The sequence below is a fragment of the Spermophilus citellus genome (genome assembly GCF_964194105.1).
Source record: "Spermophilus citellus genome assembly, chromosome: 2".
Lineage (NCBI taxonomy): Eukaryota > Metazoa > Chordata > Mammalia > Rodentia > Sciuridae > Spermophilus > Spermophilus citellus.
The window spans coordinates 155,727,356-155,740,412 of NC_138183.1; the positions used below are offsets into that span (position 1 = coordinate 155,727,356).

Sequence of the window (13,057 nt, forward strand, 5' to 3'; positions counted from 1 at the left end):
CTCCTCCCAGGGTCTCCAGCCTACCTACCTGCCCTGCAGATTTTGGATTTGCCAGCCCCCACAATTACATAAGCTAATTCCTTAAAATAAGTATACACACACACACACACACACACACACACACACTCCATTAATTCTTTCTCTGGAGAACTTTAATCTTTATAACCTATTTTCTTAGATGGGCAAAACACCTGAACAGATTCCCTACCAAAGACGATATATGGGTAACAAATAGATGAAATGATATTCAACATCATGTATCATTTGCATTAGTTAAAAGCAAATTAAAACCACTGAGAATTACCACTGCATACCTATTAAAATGTCTAAAGTTCTATAAACTAACCATACTAAATCACTCACTGGTAAAGTTTTAAATAGAACTCTCTTATATAGGTGGTAGAAATGTAAAATGGAACAGTAACTTTAGAAAACAGTATGGCAGTTTCTTGAAATATTAAACACACACTTAACATATGGCCCAGCCCTTCAATTCCTAGGTATTTTACCAAAAGAAACAAAATTATATGTCCATACAAAGATTTGTTCATGAATGTATGTAGCATCTTTATTTATAAATAGTCTCAAACTGGAAACAACCCAAATATCCACCAAAAGGGGAATGGATAAACAAATTATGGTATATCTATATGTTGGAACACTAATTAGCAATAAAAAGGAATGAATTATTGAGACTTGCAACATGGATGATTTACAAAATATGGGTGTGAAGGGAGATAAGCAAAACAAAGAGTGCATATATACATATAATTTCATCATGTAAAAACTTCAGAAAATGCAAAGTCATCTATAGTGCAGTAGGTTGACCAAGAAGGACAGGAGGCTTAATAGAAGGAGGAATTATAAATATGCATGAAGACTCTTCTGGAGGCATGGACATATTGATTATCTTGACTGTGGCAATAATCACATAGGTATAGACATATCAAAATTTATCACTTCTACACTTGAAGTTATTGCAATTTATTGTATGTTGGTTATACTTCTTTAAGACTTTTTTTTAAAAACTATTGCATTTCAATTGTTATTTACATATTTGTTTTGCTTCATGTTATTATTACCATTTAAAGTTTCATAAATATTTCCATCATAAATCATACATTTCCATTAAAAAGACTCAATCCCTCTGAAAATAATTTTATCTTCAATTTTACTTAGACTAGTTTTAATGTAATAACTCCTGTCTTTAATGCCTGCATTTCCATAATAGCATCCTGTTGCCCTTTGACCTACACTTTCTCTTAGATACCTGACTTTGGGCAAGTCACATTCCTCACTTGCAATATGAGCTTTCACAGGGTTGCTATAAAGGTTAAAAGAATTAATGTTTGCTAAATATTTAAAACAAGGTTTCAGAATCTTGGCACTACTTACATTTGGGACCTGATAATTCTCTGTTGTGGAGACTATCATATGCATTTTAGAATGTTTGACGGAATACTTGGTTTCTAACCAGCCCCCTTACCAGCTGTGAGAACTAAAAATGTCTATAGACATATCAAAATATCCCTTGGATTAAAACCAATGTAAAACACTAAATAGAAAATAATAAGTCTACATAAGCATCTGTTTAATAATTGTTCTGTGGCTATGGTTATATGGCTCTTTCTCCTTTCTAGAGTCACTGCTCCTACACCAGGCAAAAGCCCAGCACAATCAGCAAGAAATCCCATTGCCCCTCAAGATTACTACTTGACATAGCCATACTTACCCTTGGGTCTCCCAAGTCAACTGCTTCAAGTGCTATTGATTGAGAGCACAGAGTGCTCATTTTCTATCCCACTGCCCACCCTGACCTCCAGCTCTCATCCCTATAAATGAAGAGATTATCAGTATTCTCCCATAATTTCCTCTACATAGTTTCTGGGATTCTGATAATTTAAAAGTGACATTGCAGGTAAATTCTAATGTTGTGTAAAGGCTCATCATATATCATAGTAGATGCTCTCTGGTATTGTGGCACATGGATGGCCTTCTCTATTTCCAGGGCCTATTTAGTATTGTGTCCTACTTTGGGATCATCTTAAGCAGTTTTAAGACCTTGGTGAAGTTTGTATAGGCTTACATATTTCCCAGACCTCTACCTACATATTTTTAGGATTAGAATAAATCTTTTTCTTCTCCTAAAGAAATGATTTAGCTTTTCTCAGTTAAAAATGTGAACAAAGGCAGGTGCAGTGACACACTCCTATAATCCCAACAGCTCGGGAGTCTAAGGCAGGAGGATCCCAAGTTAAAAACCAGCCTCAGCAATTTAGTGAGGCCTTGAGCAACTTAGCAAGACCCTGTCTCTAAAAAAATAAATAAATAAATAAATAAATAAAAATTAACTTTAAAATGGGCTGGGGATGTGACTCAATAGCTAAGTACCCTGGGCTTAATCCCTGGTATAAAAAAAAAAAATGTGAAACAGATTAGATTTAGAAGAAAATCAACGTGCTTAGAAACTCATAGTACAAATGGAAACATAAAAAACAAAAACCCTGTAATTTTAACATAACAACATCAAAATAATAGCAATTTACAGATTAGTAAGTAAAAGTTCTAAAGCTCCAATCTTCGATAAATGTCAATGTTATGCTTTTACTATTGATAGATGTTTTCCAATAAAGTATGTGCAATATTTTGAAGTCACTTGAGATAAAATTTCCACAAGGAACCAGAAGGTTATATTTTCTTGATGTTTACATTTGGAGTCACTATTACATCATACAGAAGATTATATTTCAGTAATCTATTATTCCAAAGTAGCTTGAATAGATATGACATTCACTGACTTACGAAAACGGTGAGGATCAGAGCTCATATACTTAAATCTCTGGTTCAATTCTGCAGATCAGAGCTCATATACTTAAACCTCCGGTTCAATTCTGCAATCTGGACTACATCATCACTGCTAAATGATCATCTTCTCCCTGTAATAAAAGAAGACTAACTCCTCTAGATGAAATAAGAAGGCAGCAATGGGTATTTGCTCCTGAAGAAGAATATGGAAAGTAAAAGAAAGTTAAAATTAAAAAGCAAATACTAAATTGGACGTTTGCAATAAGAAATAACACTGGCTTAAATATATAAATAGGTTTTACAAATTAAAAGAAAACACTGCTTCTGTAATAGAAAACAGTAAAGGACATAAAAATTTACATAGAGTGTGAAAGAACAAACAAGGCTTATGTCGGAGCAAATGCCCATTTATTGAGGAACAGCTCTGCATATTTATAGAGCCAGGGGTGATTTGACAGTTGGCATGGGGTGCTTTTTGATTGGAGGGTAAGGATCAGGTGAGCCAGCAGGGCTCTGATTGGTGGATAAGGATCATGTGAGCCAGCAGGGCTCACCATTGAACGGCTCTTCTTGGGGGATGGGGAAGTTAGTCTTTGGAGTCGGGGCAACTCCCAACAGAGTGACAACTAGACATTTACATATAAAAATATTAAACTTTAGGGCTGAGGCTGTGGCTCAGCAGTAGCACACTTGCCTGGCATGTGTGAGGCACTGGGTTCAATTCTCAGCACCGCATATAAATAAAATAAAGGTCTATCAACAACTAAAAAAAATCTTTTAAAAAAGTTAAACTTTATAAGTAAACGAATAAGCATAGTGGAATATGTGTATGTGTATTCCTTCAAATTGTCAAAAATTATCTTTGAATATTTTCCAATGCTGTTCATCAATGGACAAGAGAAATGGCACTTCTGTGTACTGCAAGTAGTGGTCAAAATCAGCCTACTCAGTAATATCATTATAGTTAATAGGTCTAGAAAGAGGCTATCAAAACTGGAGACACTAAAATCAAAGATATAATAGGGAAAGGGAGAAGACAAAAGCAGAAATTTCCATAAAGCTATTTTTTTATTCATCTAAGTACACTTTGTTGTTTCAAGCTGCAAATAACAGATTTATTCAATAACTATCATCAAAATTACCTTCCTAGAGACTATGTTTTGGAAACCAAATGCAGCACTACTATTAAAAAAAGAGAAGAAAAAATAGATGGGACAATCCTATATGCCTAAAATCTACTAGTTAACATTTATTTTAATGAGAAAAGCATGAGGGGAATTTTTAAGACTGACTTCAAGCTAAATAAAGCACGACTTGAAATATTTGTGGTATGTAGCTACAATTATAGAGGAAAACTTTTTTTATATTATTGCAATAACAATGAATAATAAACATTGAGTAATTTTCTCTACTTCACACATTTGTTAAGGTCTTCATACAGTGTCATTTTATTTTAAAATAAACTATATACTTATGGAAATAAAACACGGCTATAAAGAATAAAACACCTGAGTGAACACATTTAAAGGAAATACTGCCAAAAACTTAGGAAACCCCTGCGCAGCCCTCTTCCAATCACATCCTCCCCACATCCACTCTTTAGTTTGATCCCTTTATAGTTATTTTACTTATGTAAATATTCCTACACTGCTTAGTTTTGTCTCCTCTTACCTTTAAGTTTAATCATGTTATGCAAGTTCTTGTTGAACCTATTTTGCTCAACACTGAATTTATCCATGTTGCTACAGATAGCTCTAGATCTTGTTTTTACTACAATGTCATAGAAACCACCACAGTTCTATCATTTTCTCCATTAGGGTATTGTGTGGCTTTGCTAAATGTATCCACGTATTTCATGTTATTCTATGTTATTGTAAACAGTATGTTTTTAAGTTTTAATTTTCTAAGCAATATTTTCTGACACATTAAAATGCAACTGATTTTTGTATACTGGATTTTGTATCTGACCAACTTAATAAATTCTTATTTCTAAAAAATATTTTGTATACTCTTTCAAGGTTTCTATAATCAAATCATCTATGTATTATGACAGTGTTAATATTTCCCTCCAAATCCTACATCTTTTTCCTCTTTGTTGACTACTATGACTGCTCCCAGAATGATAACAGAATTGGTAAGTGGGCACCCTTCATAAGTTCCCAGTCTCATTAATGATTTAAACTCTCATCACTACAAATGTCTATTCCTTACATGTCTGAGTTTGTCAAGATGAACCAACTACTATACATAACTATAAAGATGTAATTTTTTTAAAAAATTATGTCTAATGGTTGTAGTAGTGTGGTCTGTAGATACTCTTTACTGGGCTAAGTAAATTGTCTTAGACTCCTGATTTTTTTTTCTTTAATCAAGAATGAATTTTGAATTCTACCAAATGATTTGCTACACCTATTAAGATGCTCATACAGTTTTTCCTGATCTCTTAATCTGTTTCATAGCACTCTAGTCATAGCTCATTCAAGCCCTCTTTTATAAAAATAAACACTGAAATCAATATAGAAACTAGAAAACTGACATTTTTGTATACCTCTGATTTTCCTCCAGCTTATCCCCCACTTCTTTCACCCAAAATATTTTCTGAGTCTTGTAATGATTCCTTATACACCTCTCTATAGAAACACACACCCCTGAGGAGCACATTGCTTAGTTTAAGTTGCTCTAGCTTTGAGAATTAAGTACATTTAACCTTTGGAACTTATTTCACTCAACATGATGTGGCTGAATTTTAGCATATAGTTCAATCATTTTGATACTGTACAATATTAAGAATATACATCATCCATTCTTATTCATAAGCATCAGGATTACTTCAAAGTTCTCACTCTAACAAACAATGCTGCTATGAGTTTTTGTGCATGTCTCCTAGTATATACTTACCAGTTTCTTCTGAACCTAGATATGGAAGTGCTTGGCAGATAAGTATGTAAATGTTTTACTATTATTGCCAAAATGATTCATAAAACGGCTACAACGTACATTCCTGCCAGCCAATTTTAAGTGATGCCACTTATCCACATCCTCTCTGATACTTGGTAATGCCAGGTCTCTGATTTCCTTGCCATTTAATAGATATGAAATGGTTATCATAGGTATTTATAGCCTGATATTATATGTTGTGCACATTATTTTTTTGTCTTTTCCCTGTTTGCAGCATCTTGAATCTTTTCGTTCCTAATACTGGTTCTCTGTGTTTTTTTCTTGAAACTCCAGTGAAAAGTTGGTCAGTTTTATTATTCCTTTTACCTTACTATTTCATTAATTTTTACCCATAGTTTTATAGCTGCAGTTGTCACCTTAAGTACTAGTTATTTCCTAAAAATTCTCTGTGCTGTTTCCATGATCTTCAGTTTCAAATATTTTCCATCTCTATTTTTCTGTGACCTGAGTTATTTGGAACTACATGATACTGTTCAAGTTTTTCCTTAAATTCTGATTTATAGCTTGATTGTGTTATTCTCAGTAAATATTATCTAAATGATTCCAAACTCTTGATGTTTAACTCTTTATTATGTTATTGAAAAGGTTCATCCTGAAGTTGTTGGGAACAGTGTTGAATGTACATGCTCATTCTGTGGTTCTTAATACATTTATCATAAAATAAGAAAAGTTAAAAACAAAGCACAATTGAGGCATATACAAGAGTACAGTAGTCCCCCCATTCCTGCAGGGGATATATTCTAACACCTTCCAATGAATGCCTGAAAGCACAGATAGTACATAACTTTATATACTTTTTTTCCTATATGTACACATTTATAATAAATTTATAAATTAGTTGCAGTAAGAGATTAACAATAGCATAATAGAACAATTATAATAATATGCTGTAAAAATTAGTTATGTGGATGTTATGTGGTCTCTCCTCTTCTTTCTCAATGTATCTTATTATACTGTACTCACCCTTACTTCTTGTTGACTGAAAGTAACTGAAACCATGGAAAGCAAAACCAGAGATGGGGGTGGAGGCAATTAGTTAGCTTTTGATCCCTGTGACCAAAATACCTGACAAGAACAACTTGGGCAGGGGGAAGAGGAGTTTATTTGGAACTCATGATTTTAGAGGTCTTAGTCCACGAACAGCAAACTCTATTGCTCTAGGCTCATGGTGACCAGCCCCGCAAAGGACAGATGCTCAACTCATGGCAGGGTTGGAAGCAGAGGAGAGAGGGGAGCAGGGCCATAGGAAGATGCACCCTTCCAGGACATGACCTATCTCCTCCATCCACACCCCACCTGCCCACAGTTACCAACCAGTCACTCCATTAAAACTAGGATAGACTGATTAGGTAACAGCTCTCATAATGCAATCATTTTATCTCTGAATATTCCTGTATTACCAGGAGCTTTTAGGAGAAATCTCATATCCAATCCATAACATTTCACCCCCTGACTCCCAAAGCTCATGTCCAACTCACAATGCAAAATGCATTTACTTCATCATCTCTAAGATTCCCCTGTCTTAATAGCTTAAGCATTACCCAAAAGTTCAGTCCAAGTTCAAAGTCTCCTCTGAGACTCATGGCAAAATGCTTGGCTGTGATCCCCTGTAAAAATTAAAAATAAGTTACATATACCCAATATACAGTGGCATAGAATTAACATTATCATTCCAAAAGGAAGGAACAGAGGCATAGGAAGAAGGGAAAGCAAAGCAAAATCAAAGCCCAGCCAGGCAAACAGATCCAGTAACACCATGTATAGCATCTAGGACATATGACTGAGATATTATTTCCAAAGAGCCTGGGCAGCCCCAAACTTTGGTCTTGCTGGTTGCAGTGGCCATTAGCCTGGCTCTCTCCAAAGACAGAAGCTTTTCTCAGTGGACCGTCCACACTACTAGGATTTCTTAATTTCTGCGGTCTCCATTCCAGCCCTGGCTTCACCTTCACAGTTTTTCATGCATCACCCTCTCAGGGGCTGTCTGAAGGAACTCTGACTCTGCTAGACTTTGCCTGGTCTCCCAGGGCTTCCTCTGAAATCTCAATGGAAGCCTCAATGACCCTCTTAACACCTGCATCTTACTTTCCTGAAGAACCAGCAAGCACCATATGGATGATATCAAGAGCTGGTGTGAGCCTGCACATTATCTAGGACTCCTGGAATCATGACTGTGGAGACCTTTGAGTGCCTGCACTGCAAACCACAATGAAACAACTTCCTAGGCCTCCCTGTGTGAGCAAGGGTCCCTCATGATCTCCTTTCAAAGGAATTTTCTATATCCTGGAGCCTGTGGTGGGTGTGGTCTTGCAAATTCCTAAAATGCCATAGAGGCATCTCTCCTATTGTCTCTTATGTAAGCACAGAAGACCTATTTAGGGGCTGTAATCTCTTCTACAAGCACACCTTCCTTGCCCCCAGCTTCCCCACACACACACACTTTTATGGCCAATCTCCAAGTTTTAGAAACCCTTTAGCTCTGCTTTCTGCTCCCAATTCTCATAGTGAACCTAGCTAAATGCTTCCAGCAATATCCATGCCACTGACTGAATGCTGTGCTGCCCTGAAATTTCCTCTGCCAGATTACTTAATCCATCACTTTTAAATTCGGCTTCAAAGTCTGAGAACACAGATAACATGTAGCCAAGCTCTCTGCCATAATATAACACAAGTGGCCTCTAGTCCAACTTCCATTAGAGTCCTCATTCCCGTCTGAAACCTCATGAACACAGTTCATATTCATCAAGCTCACACCAGAATCATCCATTAAGCTCAATTTACAACATTCTAAAGCCTTTCCAGCACACATTCTAAACTTTTCAATATTCTTTCTGCAAACCAACTCCAAATGTTTCTCAACCACATGGTCAGTCTAAACATGGCAATGACTGCACTTCTCTGACCAATTTGTCTTAGCTTTTTCATTGTTATGATCATAATACCTGACAACAACAACTTAAAGGAGGAAAGTTTATTTGTGGCTCAGTTTCAGAGGTTTCAAGTTCACAGAGAGCCAACTCCACTGCTGTGGTCTCACAGTGAGGCAGCACATCGGGTCCAGAGCAGATCAAAGGGAAGTTTCTCAGATCGTGGTAGCCAAAAAGCAAGAGAAAAAGGGGAGGGAGGAAGGAGAAAGAGCCCCAGAAAGAATATCCTTCAGTGCACAACCCCATTGAATCAATTCCTCCAGCCACAGCCCATCTGCCTGTAAGGGTCCGGCGAAACGTCGGAGAAGGAGAGACCACACGAGACTAGCTCCATGCAATGGCAAGGGGGATTTATTAGGGATCCATTCCAGCGCTGGGGCTCCGTGCTCACTCAAGAAGGGAGAGCAGCCCAGAGCCCAGAGCAGAGGTCAAGCAGAGCTTAAGTACACTTTTCGGAGAGGGTGGGGGGCTTTGCATACATCAGAACAAATCATCATGAGGCGCGGGAAAATTGAACAACAACTCTGATACATGATTAGTCCATTCATTGGCGGGAACAGGCTGGGCAGGGGTGATTGGTCACTTCTAAACTGGGTACACATTCAAACTGATTGGTTCGGGCCCTGTGACAAACTGCACAGGGCCCTAGGCTGAATGGCCAGTAGGGCGTTGTCTTAACTATCTCAGGAATCTGGGTGTAACAGAGGAACTTAATAATACCTAATCTTTTACATTTTAATTCAAGCTTTCCAGCTTAGAAACTTTACCCTTTCATGCCTACAGTTAGTACTCAGTCCATCCTTTCAAACTAGGATGGACTGATTAGGTTAGCTCTCATAATCTAATCATTTCACCTCTGAATACTCCTGCATTAACAGGAGCTTTTGAGGGACACCTCATAGCCAAACTGTTAACATGTACATACCCCCCCCCCAAAAAAAAGAAATAAAGAAAAAAGAGTAGAATAAAAAGCAAAAAAAAAAAAAAAAGAAGAAAGAAAAGAAAAAGAAGAAAGCAAGAAAGATTAATATAACTAAAGCTCCTTAAAAATGACTTTTATAGCTGGGCATGGTGGCACACAACTGGAATCCCAGCAGCTTGAGAGGCTGATACCGGAGGAACACAAATTCAAAGCCAGTTTCAGCAAAAGGAAGGCACTAAGCAACTCAATGAGACCCTGTCTCCAAAGAAAATACAAAATACGGCTGGGGCCAGTGGTCGAGTGCCCCTTAGTTCAATCCCAGTACCCCCGCAAAAAAAAAAAAAAAAAAAAAAAAAGACTTTAAAACTTCAAGGAATAGTTCAACAAAATAATAATAAATTGTAAATAAGCAAACTATATGTAAATAAGGGGACCAATTATAGTTATAATGATTCTAAAATTTCTACTATTTAAAAAAAAAACTATGTCCAAATATTTTTGAAAACATACAACAGATTGGAAAAATACATCAACTACAAAATTATCACATCATGAAACAGAAAACTTAAATAGGCCAATAAACATTAAACAAATTGAAATGAAAATTATTTTCTTTTAATTTGCTCCAATGATTTTACAGAAAAGTCCTGTCAAACTGGATCAGACCACTGCTACATAGTATAAATTTACTCTAGGGTAGGATCAAAAAGATTTGAACTTTAACAAATGCCAGGGAGTAGTCCTTCTTTTCACCTCGGTCAGTGGGCACATCACTGAATGCCCACTGTGTCAGGCCAGTGACTAGCTGAGCTGGACATGCTGTACTACCAGGCACACAGCCTCAATCTGGGGCCTCCTTCCTCTAGCCTCCATTTCACCCAGCTGGTCCTCTGTCATTTTCAGCATTTACCTGCACTGCAAACCTCTTTTCTCCCTGACAAGCATGTACCTTATCATTTGGTCTCTTTGCCCTCAGAAGTCTTCTCTATGGAACTTACTAGCCCATCTTAACCTATTAAGTCCTTAGCTTCAGTTCTGAATATTTCAACAAAATCAACTCAGATGCTTTAAAATAGGATGCAAATAATAACCTAGAGCTTACATGTCATATTAATATAATTGTTATAATTGTTTTTATAATTAACACAATAATTATATTCTTATTATATAATTATCTATTATATTTTAAGTTTTTAAAGTGTTTCATACATCCATATTGGAGATGGTAGGACAATATGTAAAACCCTCTATCTCTGCACTAGAACGTGAGCTCCCTGAGGACAAGGAGCCATGCCAGTCTTCTTCATTGCTGAATTCCAAGGAGCCTTTGTAGCTAGAAGGTGCTCTACAAATACATGTTGCTTAAATAAAAGAATATGCGTTGGCATTTCATATTACCATGCATCCCTTTGTTATCTAGACACAGAGTGCCACTATTTATTCATGAAGTACTCTCAGGATCTACTTTTTCTACAAAGAGGTTATATGAATTATATTTTAATGATAGTAACATGATGTCATTTTGAGATAAATTGTCAGTGGGAGAAACTACAGTTAGATAATAGATAGTGCTGATTTTTATAAATAATAAAAGGTGTCAAGAAATAAACAAAATAATAATAATAATATAAATTGACTCAAAACTAGAAAATATGTGAAAACTGCCTGATCATTTTTCAGGTTTGTCATATCTTAAAAACAATCAGATGAGGACAGTGTAGAAAAGAAAATTATATAAACCAATTTCATTACAAACTTGGACAGTTAACTCCCTAAATCATCAGCTAACTAAATCCAATATAGTGTTTGAAAAAAATTATCCTATAATATTTGTTTGTTTTAGAAATGCAAACAATACCAGAAAATTATGTACTTTACCACAGGAATGGATTGAAGAAAGCACATCAATAGACATAGGAAAGGCAATTCAGTTCAACATTACAGTTAAAAAAAAAAAAAAAAAAAAAAAAACTAGGTATAGAACAGAACTTCATTAACTTGAAGTCTTTATTTATTAATGCCCTAAAGCAAATACCATAATTAATGATGAAACTTTTTAATGTATTTAAGTCCAACAAGAAGATTTAAATGACATTCTAGCTAATAAAATTTAAAAATTAAATAATAGGCAAAAACAATTCGAAAGCAAAAGATAAAGTGTCATTATTTGAAGGGGACCTACAAACGCACATAGGAAACCCAGAATAATCATGATCCAACTAAAAGAAGTTATAAAAAATTAAGACACAGTATAAAACAACAGTAAGAAAAACAGTGGCATAAAATCAAAGACCAATACCATAAAAAGTCCAGAAGAGACCTATCTGCAAGGAAAACCAATTGCATTACAGAGTAGGTACAACAAATCAGTGAGCTAAGGATGAATTATTTAGCAAATGATGATGGAAAAATGGGAGCATTCTTTGGAAAAAAAATTAGTCTGATCCTTGCCTCACGTAATCTCCAAACATGGGCTTCAAAAGTATTAAAAATCAAAACGTGAATAATTAAAATATAAAGTCAATTAAAAGGGTAAATATCATCTTAAAGTAAAAACTATTTCTTATGCAGTATTTTAAAGGAACAAGCCTTACAGAGGAAAATGACAGACTTTACCAGAGCAACATTAAAAGTCCACGTTTAAAGAAGGTCACCACACCTAAAGCCAAGAGATAGACAAAAGATCTGGAGTAAATAACTGCAATGAAAATCATGAAGAAAAAAAATTCAGAAAGTCTACAGAAAAATGGACAAAGGTATGAATAAATAATTTACAAAAAAAGAAATCCAAACTGCAATACATATGAAGATACACTCAAGCTCACTGGTATTTAGAAAAAAACAAATTAAACAAAGAAATACACATAAAATGACAAAGAATATAATTCATATTAATTCCAAGTACTGCCAAAGATCTAGGAAATAATAATATTTCTGGTTACAATTAAAGAGTTACAGCCACTGGGGAGAAAATGTTGTTAGTATTTGCGGACATTAAGTGTAGGACTGTTTAATGACCTAGAAGTACTATTCCCTGCTATATACTGCAGAGATCTCTTACACAGGACTATAAGGGTATAAGTACAAAGATGTTCATAGCAGTGTTGGATGCGGTACCAATTACTACATTGGAGAACATAAAGAAATATTCTAAATAGTGAAATTTAGTAAGTTAAATACCTAGAAATAACATATAGCCTCATAAACATAATATGGTATAAAAATTAGAAAATATTTATATCAATACTGCTTGTATCAAGTTAAAAAGTACACATGCAGAATACAGCCAGCCATTCAAAGTTGTTCTTTTACTCCTGACAGCTACTTTACATCATATTCAAAATACATTCACTTTAGAAAGTCCTGTAACCATTTTACTCTATTTCCTAATTAATTCATCATGCTGTATTCCGTTGCTTTAAGAAAAACATTTGTAAATGTGAAA

The 13,057-nt window shown here is 35.4% G+C and overlaps 1 long non-coding RNA gene across 1 annotated transcript; it reads right to left on the minus strand.

The window, feature by feature from the left end:
- Positions 1 to 8,246: 8,246 nt before the first annotated feature.
- On the minus strand, positions 8,247 to 11,681 carry LOC308640563. The gene is made up of 2 exons (XR_014020303.1): positions 9,468 to 11,681; positions 8,247 to 8,968 (listed from the first exon to the last, which is right to left on the minus strand). It is a non-coding gene; the product is annotated as an uncharacterized lncRNA (long non-coding RNA).
- Positions 11,682 to 13,057: the final 1,376 nt, after the last annotated feature.